Raw genomic sequence first — 15,689 nt, 5'->3', positions numbered from 1 at the left:
GTTGCTTCAACTATTATATGCGACATACTCTGTCTGGCAGTCGCTTGCCAGAGGCCATGGTCGCCCATTAGCTTGACACCATGACGATGACTGTACGAGAAGTCCGCAGTGACTACGATGGGATGGCAAAGATGGCATGGCATCAGTGCAGAGACAAAGATGGCATGACGATGGCAACACGACGGCAATGAGCCGACGATGGTATCATGTCAACAGTCTGTCAACGATGCCATGAGGACATTGGGATGACTGTGAGTATACGACGACTATGGCGTGAGGACGACGGTACGAAGACGACCGAATGACGCAGCTGGAATGACGGCCGCGACCATGACGTTGTGACGATGAAGCAAAGTATGACGACCACGGCAGCGTGAGGATGACGGTATGATTACGGATGCACGATAGCGACTTCCTGACGACGACGCGATGGCAACGAAGGCATCACAATAGCGGTATAATGATGATTGAGTGTAAACAGCATGATTGCGACAGAACGAAGGCGAAGGAATGACATCGGTGGAGTGCTCAAGGCGCCATGACGACGACAGCATGACGAGAGTGGAACGACGAAGTCATAATCAGGACGACGCAACGACAGCGATGGCACCACGACAACTATCATGTCATGTAGCAGTAGAGACGGGAAAGAACGACACAGAGATGCAACCGGGAGATGCAAATTTGCCTTTTTATTGGGGCGAACTTATGCGCAGCAAAAAGTGACACCCGATCACGACAATAGCTGCAAGCAAAGTCGGTGATCATGAGAAATCTGATCAGCGGGTCAAGAGCGTCAGTCAAGGCGCCGAGCAGAGTCAGAATAGCATGGCCTTAAACTTATAGAGGCCGTCCGGCGCAACTAAGGCAGTCTTCTCGCGATCCCTATCATCTTCTTCTATTTGCCAGCAGGCAGTCCTGAGCTCCATCGACAAGTATATAGCACTGCAAAGCCGATTCAATGCGCCGTCTATCCATGGGAGGGAGTATACGTTCCTCGTTGTGATCGTGTTCAGTCGACGATAATCAACGCAGAAGTGTAGGGCCCAGTCCTTTTTCTTCACTAAGACTGCAGAAGATGCCCACGGGCTTCTTGATGGCTGAATGATGTCAACGCGAAGCATTTCGTCGACTTGTTGTCTCATAGCTTAACCTCCTCGCGTTGAAACTCGATAAGGGGTCTGGCGGAATGGTCGAGCGCACTCTTTGATTATAATATTTTTACGGTGGGAAAAGAGGACAGGTGGCCGACGGTGAAGACGACGAAGGGCCAACAGCCTCTCGGGATTTTGTGCTGTATATATACGCATCGTGTAAATACATCATGTAAATAGTTTATACCCATGAAGTTTTGGTGGACATGCGGGGTAAGCGTCTTCGCTACCGAGCTTCGCAGCGGACGTCTCACCCAGCCTGGGACCATGCTTCCAGTGGAAGGCACCGCGTCTGCAGCTACAATGCCAACTACGCATACTCAGTACGTTGCTCTACCTCAGCCCCGGCAAGTTCACAGGCCTCGAAGGTGTTGACGTTGAAGAATGGTTGAAGTTGTATGAGCGCATCAGCAAGGTGAGCAGATGGGATCCGACCATAATGCTGGCCAATGTCAAGTTCCAGCACGACGGAACACTGCGGACGTCGTTTTACACACACGAAGAAGAGCTAACCAGCTGGGACTTGTTCAAAGAGAAGCTGTCGGACGTTTTTAGCAATCCGACCGGTCGACAACTAGCCGCCAAGCAATCACTCACCACGCGTGCCCAAACTGCTACCGAGTCGTGTGTTTCTTACATTCAGCACGTCCTAGCCCTTTGTCATAAAATTGACACGCCCATGCCAGAGGCGGACAAGGTTGGACACATTATCAAAGGCATCGCGGACGACACATTCAGCCTTCTGGTCTTTAGAAACTTATCGACTGCCGACACTACGTGAAGGAATACTGCCGTTTCGAGCAGGCGAAGAGTCGCCGTATATACAATAAGTTTACGCGGCTTCCAAATGCTGCAGTGACCTCTTCTGGTACCCATCCCACCGATCAATCTAGCTCGCCACCACCAAGCGAAAACGTGACCTGAATGGTACGCCGGGAACTCGAAATAGCGTTTCCTGCCTCGCCTCAACAGACGTCTTGGAACAACACTGCTGAGACTATATCGCTGATCCAGTCCATGGTTCGCCAGGAAATCACTAATATGGGTATTCCCAGCAGCTGCTGCTTGAGATGCCCAGACACCCGCCCTGCTCCTATGACTCGGTCCTATCGCAGTCAACCTCAGTGTGCGTTATCCCTACACTACCAGAAATCGATCGGACTGGCGTACGCCTGACGACAGACCGATCTGTTTCTGCTGCGGCCGAATCGGTCACGTTTCCCCTCACTGCCAAAGCCGTCGGCCATCCCCTCCTCGAAACACCTTCGGGAATGCAAGTTAGCCCCGAAGTTCTTCACCTTGTCGTTTCTGTGACGCTTCCGACGCCACTACGTCGACTCGCCGTTATGCCGCTCGCCCTCGCCTCAACGTCGTCAGCCACGTCCGCCCCAGCTTCACCGCTCGCCGTCGCCTACCTACCCAGAATCGTCCCAGCAGGAAAACTACAAAATGCGGCACTTCGAGGTAGGGCTGCAATGTCGCATTCGCCGCAAAATCCCCCTTTGACGCTGTTTACGAGAAATAACCTTCTTGACGTCCAAGTTGATGGCACACCCGTCACAGCACTCATAGATACCGGAGCACACATATAGTTTATGACCAGCCGTATGCGCCACCATTTAAAGAAAATTGTTACGCCTGCCGTTACACGGTTCGTACGAATCGCCGATGGTAGCACGGTGACCGTGGTCGGAATGTGTATTGTACGTGCGAGCATATCCGTCCGCCATGGTGTTGTCCTTTTCACTGTGCTTGACAAATGCCCCCATGACCTCATACTAGGCCTAGACTTCCTCTCCGCCCATTCAGTGCTCATCGATTTTTCCTCAAGTACTGTGCGTCCTGACCTGCCTCTGCTGGACGTTCCTCCGACATCACACGAAATTTACCGAAGACCTACTGATTTTGTTCACATTCCACTACAGGTCTTGATATACATCAAAATGCCGCCTTCTACGCCAGTACCCGATGGTGATTACATCTCCGTTTTCATAACTGCCATCGTTCTCACCCACAAAGTTACCGTTCCGCATGCAATACCGAGGGTCACTAACAATCGTGCCTATCTCCACGTGGTGAATTTCGGGCTCGCTAAGCAAATTCTGCCGAAAGATATCACCCTGGCTACAATCATTTCTTTCGAAGTTACTTGCATTGAGACTTTTGATGTCGACGCTTCCTGTGAGCCTTTCCGGTCAGCTAAATGTACTGACGATGACATTAGGAAAATGATCGCCCTGAATGTCACTCCTGAAGAGACTGAACAGCTCTGGAGTCTATTGCTTTCCGACAAGGATATATTCGACCTGAACAAGTGCCCCTTAGGTGAGACGTCACTTCTCAAACATCGCATACATACAGGCGATAAGCCACCCATCCATCGGTGACCCTACCGAGCGTCAGCTTCGGAGTGTCACGTCATCGAAACGGAAGTAGACAAGATGCTAGCGAGAGACATCATTGAGCCATTGTCACGTCCCTCGCCATCGCCTGTCGTGCTGGTCAAAAAGAAGGACGGTTCACGCAGATTCTGCGTCGACTACTGCCGCCTCAACCGTGTAACGAAGGACGTCCAACCACTACCTCGTATCGATGACGCCTTCGATTGCCTATACGGGGTGCAGTATTTTTCGGCCATCTAACTGCGGTCCGGATATTGGCAAATCGCTGTCGATCATCTAGATCATGAAAAGACCGCCTTTATAACGCCTGATGGTCTTTAACAATTCAAAGTTATGCCTTTTGGGCCATGCAAAGCTCTGGCTACCTTTGAGCGTATGATGGACTGATTACTCCAAGGATTCATGTGGTCGCCTTGTCTCTGCTACCGAGATGATGTTATTGTGTTCTCGCCCTTATTCAGCGCACACATTGAGCGCCTTTCAGTTGTCCTTGCCGTTTTTCGCAAGGCTGGTCTACAGCTCGACTCGAAGAAATGCAACTTCGACCATCGTGAGATTACTGTTCTCGGAAATGTCGTCAATGCGACTGGCATCCGACCAGACCCAGAGAAAATTCGCGCCGTGAAAGAGTTCCCTGTTCCACGGTCCGCCAAAGATATGCGAAATTTCATGGGCCTTTGCTCTTACTTCCGCCGCTTTCTTCAAGATTTTGTCACGATAGCACGCCCTCTAACAGATCTCCTGAAGAAAAGTGTGCCGTTTTCATGGGGATCGTCTCAGGACACCGCCTTTTCTCGCCTTACTACCATTCTCACCACACCACCGATTCTAGGACACTTCGCTACTTCAGCCCCTACAGATGTGCGCACCGATGCCAGTGGCCACGGAATCGGTGCCGTCCCGGCGCATGTTCAACACGACCATGAACGTGTAATCGCGTACGCTAGTCATTTTTTGCCACCAGCGGAGCGGAACTGTTCGATAAAATAGCGCGAATGTTTTTTCGTTGTGTGGGCAGAGGCGAAATTCCGCCCCTATATATATGGCAGGCCCTCTCCTATGGATGGATGGATGGATGGATGGATGGATGGATGGATGGATATTATGAGCGTCCTCTTTGGATCGGGGTGGCAGGTTGCGCCACTAAGCTCTTGCTATTATACTGCCTAATGTCCTACCTAGGTTAAAGAATAAGAAAGAGAAGGAAATGCTATGAATTACCCCACCCAAATTTTCTGATCCCCCATTTCGAACTGTGCTTTTGTCCGTGTTCGTTTTTTGTCGTTTCCTTACTTTTCTTCCACCAATCCTCTAACCGCCTCTTAGTAATGCCTATTGCGGACATGTTTACTTTTCCACTGCTCTCGCTGAAACCAAGTGCTTCAAGGAGGCCAGTGGCGCCTAAGTCGACCACTGGGTCGACGTCTTCACGTTCTAATAAAACATGCTCTATAGTCACCCTAGCTTTACCGAAGCAGGCACATGTTTTTCTACTGTCTTATATCTCGCTTTATAAGTGCGTCTTCTAAGCCATCCTGATGTCGCTTCGAAAAGTAATCAGCTTCCCTTTGAGTTATAATAAATTGTTTCTTTTCTGATTTCGTTTTTCCTAAGTAGTTACTCATGGCAGGTTTCTTTTCCATTGCCGCCACCCATGAGATTATCAGCCTTTCTATTGTAACGGACCACCATGCTCTCTGTTGGCTTTCGTCCTTAATGTATCCCACAGGGAGGCTTGGGTGATGGGCTTTGCGGCTGCAAGAGTATTCCTATTCGGTGGTGTATAGGTCTGGTCGCCTACACAAGGACGCCGACTGTTTGTCCGGTTACCCTGTACACACACCCGCCAGCGCCGACATGGACGCTTCCGCAAGTGTTCTTTGCGTTCCCAGCTTTTGGACATGGCCAACGAGCAGTGCCATGACGCTACTTTGGGGACCCTCATTGAACGAATGGAATGTGCTCCTACTGATATATCGTTACGGTGGTTCGTCCTGAATGATGGGATATTGTACCGACGCGGTTTTCATCCTCACGATGCTCCCCTTCTCCTTGTCGTTCCTCAACACCTCCGCTCAACCATGCTTCAGGACTTCACGACGCCCCAACTGCCGGACACCTTCGGTTTCCTCGCAATTACAGCCGCGTGCGCCGCCGTTTCTACTGGCCTGGCCTCGCACGCTCCGTACGGCGTTCTGTAGCTGCTTGCAAGCCCTGTCAACATCGCAAAAAGCCAGCAACGCTTCCTGCCGGGTGCTTACAGCGATTGACATTCCACCTGAGCCATTCTTTCGCGTGGGTTTGGATGTCCTTGGCCCTTTCCTAGAGTCCAGCTCCTGCAACAGGTGGATCGTTGTCACCACTGATTAAGCCTCGCGCTATGCCATCACTCGGGCACTTCCCACGAGCTGCGCAACCGACGTCGTCGATTTCCTACTCCGGGATATCATTTTAGTACATGGCACCCCGTGAAAGCTCCTTATTGACCACGGCCGCACTTTCCTCTCCCAAGTCATCGCCGACATCCTACGCTCATGTTCTACCAAGCACAAGCTGGCTACCTCCTATCATCCCCAGACGAGTGGCCTTACAGAGCGACTTAATCAATTACTGACATGCTATCGAAATACGTTTCACCCGACCACAAGGACTGGGATGTGGCTCTCCCTTATATCACGTTCGCCTATGATTCATCACGCCACGATACTGCTGGGTATTCCCCCTTTTACTTAATCTTCGGACGTGACCCTGTATTACCAGTGGACGCTTCACTCCCCTTGGTACAGGAGTCGACGACCGAGTATGCTCGTTAAAGCAGACGTTTGGGCGAGTTGGTAAGCCATATTTGAAACAGAAGAGCGCCGTTTTCACAGGGAAAAACAGAAAGAAACGACATGGACGAGCGCTGCCATAGGCAGCGCTCGTCCATGTCGTTTCTTCCTGCATGTCCCCGTGAAAACCACGTTGTTCTGTTTCGAGTATGCTCGCGACGCGATCACCCACGCTTACCATGCGCGCCAGCTTGCCCGTACTCGTGTGTCGGCATCGCAGGAAGCTCAACCGCACGCTTACAATCGCCGCCATCGTGATCTATATTTTTCACCAGGCTCTCTCGTGCTACTTTGGTCCCCTTGCCACCGAGTGGTGCTCTCCGAGAAACTCCTTCCCTGCTACAAAGTCCGCTACCGTGTTGTACGTCAAGTGACCAATGTCACTTACGAGATAATCACCGTTACCTCCGTCATGCCACCCGCTTCTACATCACCTGACGTCATACACGTCTCTCGGCTTAAACCTTACTATGCCCTTACCGATGGTCCCGCCTGAAGCACCGGGGCGGTGCATTTTCTGTCGGGGTTCGTGTTACGGCGGAAAAAGAGGACAAGGTGGTTGACGGTGAAGACGACAAAGGGCCAACAGCCTCTCGGGATTCTGTGCTGCTGTATATATACGCATCGTGTAAATACATCGTGTAAATAGTTTATACCTGTGACAATATGATGCATTGCAACTGGTGTTTGTGGAATCCTCGATGACGGCGAAAAGCCGTCTTTGTATCGTCGAAGGAGAGTTTTGAGCTATTACTGCTTGTTCATGGGCAGGCCTGGATTTATGCCGAAGTTTGGTTCGGGAACAATGCTCGTCAAGGTAGGTGTGGCGGAATCAGAGAGGGCAAATGCATTGCTGGTGACGGTAATTTGCTCGATGAATGCGATCGTCGTGCCCTCGTTCATGTGCTTGAACTCCTCACTGAAGTTCCTCACCATCACTTTCGCTTTTCTTCAATGTAGTCAAGCGACCCCTCTTGTGATGTAAATTTCACCGTCGAGCAGTAGACGTTGGTCACCCTCGATGACGCCTTCTACGTCTGCGTGTGTTTCGGTGCCGACGGACATGACAATGTTGGAGAGAGGCGGGATGATGACTTGATTTTCGAGCATGCTCAAGGCATGGTGACTGCAAGAGCTTTCCGGCGGTATTGCTTGACCTTCGGGAAGCGTTATCGATTTCGGCTTCATGTCGATGATTGCGCAGTGTTGGTTCAGAAAGTCTGTGCCGAGAATGACGTCTCCTGTACACTGTTGGACGATAACAAAGGTGGCAGGGTAGGTCCGGTCATGAGCGGTAATTCTTGCTGTGCAGATACCAGTCGGTTTCGCCAAGTTTCCTCATGTGGTACATATTTGAAAGATTTCTCATGCAGTCTTAACTTTTTTTCTGCTAGGCGGCGATGGGTCCACTCATGACGGAGTAGTCGGCTCCTGTGTCCACTAAAGCGATGGCTGCGTGGCCGTCGAGAAGCACGTCGAGCTCGGTCGTTCTCTGTCTTGCGTTGCAGTTTCGTCTATGCTATGGGTCACGGCTGGATCCTGTTGGCCTGTGACTAGAACGTCGCGTTGTCAGGTCTTCTTTTGTCGGCACATTCTTTGCTTCCAGGCTACGTCGCGATAGCGATGTCTCGTTGACATGTCGTCGAGATAGTTTTTTCGGCGTCTATGTCGGCGGCGGAGATTTGTCAGTTCGACGAACAGTGACCGCACCTCCATCGGTTGCTGATTTTAGTTTTCCGGTTATGGGCTGACGGACCGACCACGGGCTTGGCCAGCGCATGGTCGTTGCTGTGGCGTCAGGTAGTGGCCTGATGATGGCGAACAGGACGGTCGTCGAAGCCTCCACTGAGTGGCGGCGAGGTAGTATGCGATATCGCGTGGTCGTTCACCTTGCTGTGGGCGGGGTGCATTGACGGTGAACCCTCAGTCCCACGACGCAGTATGGGCATCGGCGGTAGACGTGGCTAGCTTCACCGCAGTTACAGCAGAGCGGGTGTTGGCCCGTGGCGCGTAAAATGTCCGTCCTTCTCGGGTAGCTGCGCTGAACGACGTGCGGGCGCGATAGCAGCGGCGGCAGTGAACGACGGAATTGCGACGTTACGGGGCCCTGGCGACAGCCGACGAAGGGGGTGTAGGTCATCGCTTCCGGCTGGTGTTGCAGGGATGCCGGTACTTCTGGTACTCTAAGTGACCGCTGAAGCTGATCGTTAATCGTGTCAGCGATCGAGAGCATCTCTGGCTGCGACGTCGCGCGCAGCTTCTGCAGCTCTTCGTATACGACCGCTCTGATCCTCTCACCGAGGTCGTCGGCGCCTGGCGCGTGAGCGTGGGCGCAGTTCGTTGTGAGGGCATTGCGGTTGTAGTGCGTGGTGCGCATTTCAAGCGTCTTCTCAATCTTTGTGGCCTCCGGAACAAATTTTGTAACAGTCTTGGGTGGGTGGAGTAACAATCTGGCGAATAGTTGTTATTTCACAACCCCCATCAAGAACCCAACTTTCTTTTCTTCAGCCGTGTTGGGGTCGGCGTGGAGGAAGATGCAAATCATCTCTTCCGTGAAGATCGCGAGGTTGTCACCCGGCACTTGCACTCTCGTTTCTAAGCGAACTTCGGCCCTTTCCTTTCGTACGACACTCATGAAGGTATTCAAGAGGTTCTCACGAAATAGGTCCCACGTCCAAGCGGCCTCACCAAACGAAAAATATACATTGCGGAGCTTGTCGTCGCCGCTCCCGTTGAACGCCGCGGTCATCTCGTATATGTCTCCAGCCAGGTTTCAACGCCTCCAGCTCGGTGACTCCCGATGTTGTTGCAGCAGGATGGCGATGCTGGGGCTGCTATTAGGGTCGTTGGTCTGGCCTTGATCCATGTCGTCTTCTCTGGAAGAGGCCCGTGTTCCATAGCAGTCTTTGCTGCCTATGGCTAGATCGCTGGTCCTTGATGACGTTGGCGTTGTCCTCTCTTTCCGGGCTTGGTTCACGGCTTTGCTGGTGCATGCGGTACATGAATGCTCAAGTACCTCCATCAGATGTCACGTAGTAGTAGTGACGGTGAATGATAATGCCGAGTTAAGAGTGGGAGTTCGAAATTTACCTATCTATCGGGCGAACTTATGCCCAGCAAAACAAGTATGACACGGAATCGCAACAATAGCGGCCAGAAAAGTCGGCCATCGTCCAAAATCTGATCAGCGAGTCACGTGCGTCGGCTTTTATGCATCACACGTCGAAGGTAGTACTGTAACCGCTGGTGCCCGCGTGGTCTCCAGAAACTGCTACACAGTTCGTGTCACGCATGCAATCGATAATACAAGGTCAGGCGAGGACATGCACAACAGATGGCGTAGACGTTGATGCACGCGCGTCTTCCAGTTAGCAATAACGTTTAAAATTTGTTAACCGGCGAACAGCGGCCACCGGAGGAAGAAAAACAAGCACACGTGTCAATGCGACGATGACGCAATAACGACGATGGCATGGCGTTGTAGTACAATGGCATGATGACGAGTTTATGGCGACCCCATTACGAAGACTGTACGACGATCATGGCGTAACGACGACTGCGTGACGACAGTCGGATGGCAACGCAGGAATGATGACGATGCAATGACCATGATGGCTTCACGACCTCGCGGCCCAAGCTATTACACAACTGGTTCACTGTTTCGGCGTGCAAGACGTGACGACGACGTCATGACAAGGGTCAGATGACGTACTTGGAATGACGAAAATAGAAAGACCACGACTGCACCACGACCACATGACCAGTAGCCCAAGGTTGTAGACAACTTAAGCCGCTGGGTCGATGTAAGAGGATGGATGGATGGATAGATAGATTTAAAGCGCCTGAAAAAGGCCAATAATGGCAATCGCATTAAGAAAGCAAAACCTGTAAATATTCTAGTAATTTCATAGTTTTATAGTTGATTCTAGTAATTTGAATTTCACAAGCGATAGAACACAAGCGACTGTGTTCGCAAGTACAGGGCTGGCTGATTCAGCAGATTCGAATCCAAGGCACTTCTGTGAGCGGGCAAAGGTAACAGCCAAGGTAAGTATGCCACTTCCGTGCATAAACTAGTGCGGAAAGCACAGCACATTCTTACTCAGAAAACGCCTGCGGCCAACGGAAGGAAACCAAACCGCAATTGATTTAGTACACAAGAGAACAGATATTTAGGCAACTTAGGTAACCTTAGCCTTAAGAACAGCGCCAAAACACATGGACAGGGAAAAAGACAACCGGACAGGCGCTGATTTGAAACTAGGAAGTTTATTGAAGAAAACACATATTAAGCACGAAATGCTTTTAACTTCAGTTGCGGCGACCCTCAAGTGAATTTCATCAGAAAGCCAAGGCGGTTATCTGGGCGCAGAAACGAGATCAGGGCAAGTTGCGAGAACAAAATAAGATCATCCCGGCAACCAATGAAAACTTAAGAAAATGTGGTCTGCGGCCTCCAACCTTTTGTACAGGGCCGGATTACATACGCTCGTTAGTGCCCAAAAAGTTACAACAGTATTTCTTACGAGTTCTACCTAGTTTTGGTTCACACTATCATTCAAGCTGTAATTCCTAGTACGCTGAAGGTTTATTTGTTATTTCCAAAAGGCGAAGTTCAGAAGGCAAATGCAGGGCCCCATACACTTAACTGTCATCTTTTGACGCTGAGACATGGTTGCCTGTTCAACGCCAGCGGTCTGTGAGTTCCGCGGCGCGGATTTTGCGCCAGTTCGAGAGATAGCATCGCATTACATAATCAAGCCGGCAGCGTCTGGCGCCGCGGATGGTTGTTTGGCCGAGACGATACTTGCAATGACGTTCAGTTTAAAACATGTTCCTGTGCTGTGGTGAGCTGTGGTGGTGTGCGCCTTTACGAATATGGACTTTATTCATTTTAAGACTGTGGCTAGTACTGTCTACAACCAACCTGCTTTGCCGGTAGGTATTTAAAGCTTACGCCTGCTCTCGATTATGGAAGAGTCCTAATTTTGTTATACATTATCACGCCACGTGCACTACAAAAACGTTATACAGAACGGTTATATCTAATCATGAGCATGCTCATACAGCCCGCACATCAACATAATGCGCGCATGAATATGCCTCATCTCTATCAGTCCTCGGAAGAAAATTCAATACACTCTCTGGTAATTACACTGAAGGGTGACTGAAGCGCATATCATTTGCTTAGCAAATATGGTACGCTTCTACTATTTTCCTTATGAGTTGAGTAGTACGACGGTGAATGATAGCCGCTGCGCACAAAACTGGGTTCGAAGCTACGTGTCCTACAGTGCGGTAAGATAGGATGTCGCACTGCTCCGATGTGCAAAATTCTATCATTCTTGCTGGCCCTTTCTCGCTCTTTCATGCGTTCTTACGCTGTTCTTAAGACGATTGAGTAAACATAAGAAACAAAGTATTTTCCAAGGTACAACAAATAAAGGTATAATAAAATTTCGAGCTGCTTCCGCTATATCAACAAAACAGAGCCGTAAAATAAGATTATCGCGACAGTACGCAATGCGCACACATGTTCACCATTAGGAGAAGCAATATCACTATTGCCTTGCACGTAATCCGACATGAAAAAAGGCGTCCTGCTGGTAGGCTTAGCTTCGAAGTGCACGAGAGACAATGGGAAAATTTTGAAATACCAAACTACAAAATCGAATCAGTACAAATAGGCGCTAAATATCATCAGAAGCTGGCAATGTTACGCATAATCTAATAGTTATGCGCTACAGCAACTGAAGATGGCCAACTAGGGAAGCTACACAGAGAAGCGCCAATACGCCTTGCTCTACTGTTCTCTTTGGGCTATTGCTTCATCATGTCAATGGGAACGTTACAGAAATCTGTGGAGGCCTCGCTTGTCAACTGAGAACGAACCCCTCAGACTAAATAAATTCGGAATGCGCCAACTTACGACTCTTTTTCGACTACAGGGCGACGAAGCAGCTTGCTTGCTTGCTTGCCTCTTCCTCACTTGTGGCGCTCACCCACTACGGGACACTGGCCAAGAAGACGACGGCGAAAGGTTAAAGGAAAGGGGGAGCGAGAAAAACCTCAATGAAAAAGTAAATTGGTGTGATTTATAAAGTTTATGATAATTAGGAAATAGATTTACCTGACAGATACAGAAATAAAAATAACTAATTACATGTACACAGCAATCTTTTTGGTGGAATTAGAATAACTTCCAATACACAATGAGTGATTGATAGAGCTGTCCAATTATAGATTTCGCGAATTAACATAGCGGCCTGTTTTGTAACATAGATAGTCGCAAATGGTCGCGGAGATGTTCCTTTGGCTATAGCCCAATAAAGAAGCCTCGGAGTAGAGGATGTTTTGAGTGTGGTTTGGTTCGGTGCCTACGGATAAAGGTCAACCCACTGCGGGGGTCGGCATACGCAGAACCCCCAGAGATCTTCGTCCTCTTTATAGTTTCTCATATCACCTCACGCGACCATGTTCCAACATGCGCATAACAAATTCCTCGTCCAGAGTGAAGGAGATCGAAATACTTGCTAATAAAATGACACTGCTATGAGTGTCCTTTTTTTGCCCTTTTACACTTCGGTTACTCCTCTCCACGTGCTGAAACAAAAACAGCTCCACAAGCTGTGTTCCATAAGAAGACAGCCATTGGCCCTGGGTGCTAAACTACTTCCTTCACCGCTTACGAGCTCTGAAGAACGTGGCAGTGCCAAATCAATTTTATTACGCATTCACACGTCACTTTCACATGCGCGCAGAAAGTACTCGTACTATAACCACCTCGCAAAAAAGAAAGAAGTTCTGCGGATTATTATTCAAAAACCTTATAAATTTATTTCCATTTTATCCCTTCAGAGAGCCACCAGGGGGCCGAGTGGAGCAAGTGCGCTTCGCAAGAGCTGCTGCTTTTATCGCGAGTTATTGCGGTTAACCCTAACCAAACTTCACGATTTTGTGTCATTGAACTCAACAAGGCAATCGGCATCGAAAGTCCCCAGAATTACTGCGGGGAGTGGATTCGTATACCTTGACACACCAAGCAACGAGAACCTCAACATATTCGAACACCGTTCTCCGAACGCCGCACGCACCCCGGGAGCGGGCCCGCGTGGCCTCGCGAGCGCCGAAAATGGCAGCGGACACGAACGGCAGTGCTCCCGACATGGAAGTAGAGAACAACAGCGAAGACTCCACAGCAGTCCAGAGCAACATGGAATTTGATGAGAACAGCGGTAAGACGCTGAGTCAAGCTGGCCCATGGTTTCAAGCAATCAAGGCAAGAAAAACAAGAAGGCGCCGAACGAGGAGCGCATACAAGAAGGAAAAAAGCAAGGAAACCCCCAGAACCAGCAAGGAGGACTGAACGCGAGGAGCAACCCGAGAGTAGAAGCAAGCATGCAAGCTAACGGCAACCACCAACGGCAGCAAGATCAGGGAAGCCGAACCAACGACAAGCCACCGCCGCGACGCGTGACGGCGCCACTGACAGAGAATAATTACAAGGTGGTATACCGACCAAGAACCGGCATGAAGCTGTCCAGCTGGCCAGACGAGAAGATCACCGAAGACTTTCGAGGGCAAGTGGTTCCCCTTTCAAAGAATTTTGCACGAATGTAACCATCCAAACGCAGTGGAAGCAGAACCTGATAATTGCCAGCACCGCAGACGAGGACTACGCACTGAAGCTCGGTTCCATCAACGGCATCGAACTTGGGGCGGCCACATGCGAGATGACGCCGTACATCAAACCGCTCCCAGTAACAGTACGTGGAGTCATGCACGGTATCACTGCGTGTACGACGGAGAAACGACTTGCGGAACTACTGGCAGCCAACAACTGTGGCATCCTGCATGCGACGATGCTCGGCAAGTCCACCTCAGCAGTTATCACCTTCGAAGGTCCGCACATCCCTTTCTATGTGAAGGTGGCCCGCTCGTACACACGTTGCCGCCCACACCGCAGATCGGTACAGTATTGCAAGGCCTGCGGAGAAATCGGCCACCGGCAGGACGCATGCCCCAACCCAGACAAATATATCTGCAACCGGTGCGCGGTGCAGAACTCACAAGCAGACCATGATTGCCAGTTGGAGTGCAAACTGTGCGGACTACCTTACGAGACGGCAAGCAAGGAGTGCGAGAAAAGGCTCAAACCAAGACCCCCTTTCCTGTACGTGAGGGAGAGAAGTAAATCAAGAGGCCGACAACCATCTATAACATGGGAGACAAGTTCAAGCTCCTCGGAATATGGAACAAGTAAGCCACAGCAAGAACAGAAGATCAGCTGGCGGAAGTGATAGCCAGTTGCAAGTCGACAACCGACCCATTTCCCTCACTGCCGACACAAGAGCGAAATTCGAGATACGAGGAAACCATCTCGTCCCTCAGAAGGCAAAACGCCGACCTGATTAAGCGGAATGAAGTGCTCATGAAGCGTCTAGAAGAGCAAGAAGGACGCCAGGAGGAACAGGACAGAAGAGCTCAGGCCAGGGAACAAGCCCTGGAGAGGAAGCTCCAACATCTCATTGACCAATTGCAAAAATAGCAGAAACCGACCACAACAGCAACGCCGCCGAGGGAACATACTCCCCCCCCCCCGATAGAGGACCTAGAATCGGAAATAGAGTACAAAATGAACAAGGCCCGAACCGAAGACAAGGCCGAACTGACAAATGAGTTCCGAGTCAAACTGGCTCAGGCCGTCGACACCATAAGCAAATCTCTGACAGCCACCGTCCAAGCAGCCGTACAAACGCTCCACCAGGAGATCACCCAGATGGGCAACGAGCTCAGCCAACGCATCTCCATTCTAGAAAAGGGCACAGAGCAGGCAAGGAAAAATCCAAAATACCCCATCAGAGAAGCCCAGATGAACGAGACTCTGGGAAGGCAAGTTGGTGAATAAGATACCAAAGAAGAATGAAGCGACCGAAACACTCAAAATTTGGCAGGGAATTTCGGAGGAATAAATCGGAAGCGGCAAAATTTACTTCACCTATGCACCCTACACCAACCTCACGTCGTCGTATTACAGGAAACAGAAACAAATAATATTACGATGCGTGGCTACAAAACTCACATTGCCCAAGGAAGGACCCGGACCGCCGTCCTCATCAGGAAGCATTACACGACGCAGCAGCACCAAATCAACCACAGAATCAAACACACTCTGATTGAGCTGGTTCCTCCCTAGAAAACCCTGCAGAGCCTCTACATCATGAATGTATACAGTCTTCCGCGCGACACACTAAAGGACTTGGACAAGTGCCTGAGAGAAGTGAAGAAAGTCACGAACGGTC

At 50.2% G+C, this 15,689-nt stretch overlaps 1 protein-coding gene across 4 annotated transcripts in view; it reads right to left on the bottom strand.

Moving 5' to 3' along the window:
- LOC139049592 (phospholipid-transporting ATPase ABCA3-like) overlaps positions 1 to 12,383 on the bottom strand; it is a 420,980-nt gene extending 408,597 nt beyond the window's left edge. For all 4 annotated transcript variants that reach the window (XM_070525151.1, XM_070525150.1, XM_070525152.1 and 1 more), the window contains exon 1: positions 12,317 to 12,383. The gene's annotated coding sequence lies outside the window, so the exon portion shown is untranslated. The remainder of the gene's footprint in view (positions 1 to 12,316) is intronic.
- Between the last annotated feature and the right edge of the window lie 3,306 nt (positions 12,384 to 15,689).

The sequence above is a fragment of the Dermacentor albipictus genome, chromosome 9 (genome assembly GCF_038994185.2).
Source record: "Dermacentor albipictus isolate Rhodes 1998 colony chromosome 9, USDA_Dalb.pri_finalv2, whole genome shotgun sequence".
Lineage (NCBI taxonomy): Eukaryota > Metazoa > Arthropoda > Arachnida > Ixodida > Ixodidae > Dermacentor > Dermacentor albipictus.
The sequence above is the reverse complement of the archived record's forward strand: the minus strand, read 5'-3'. Positions and strand labels throughout refer to the sequence as shown.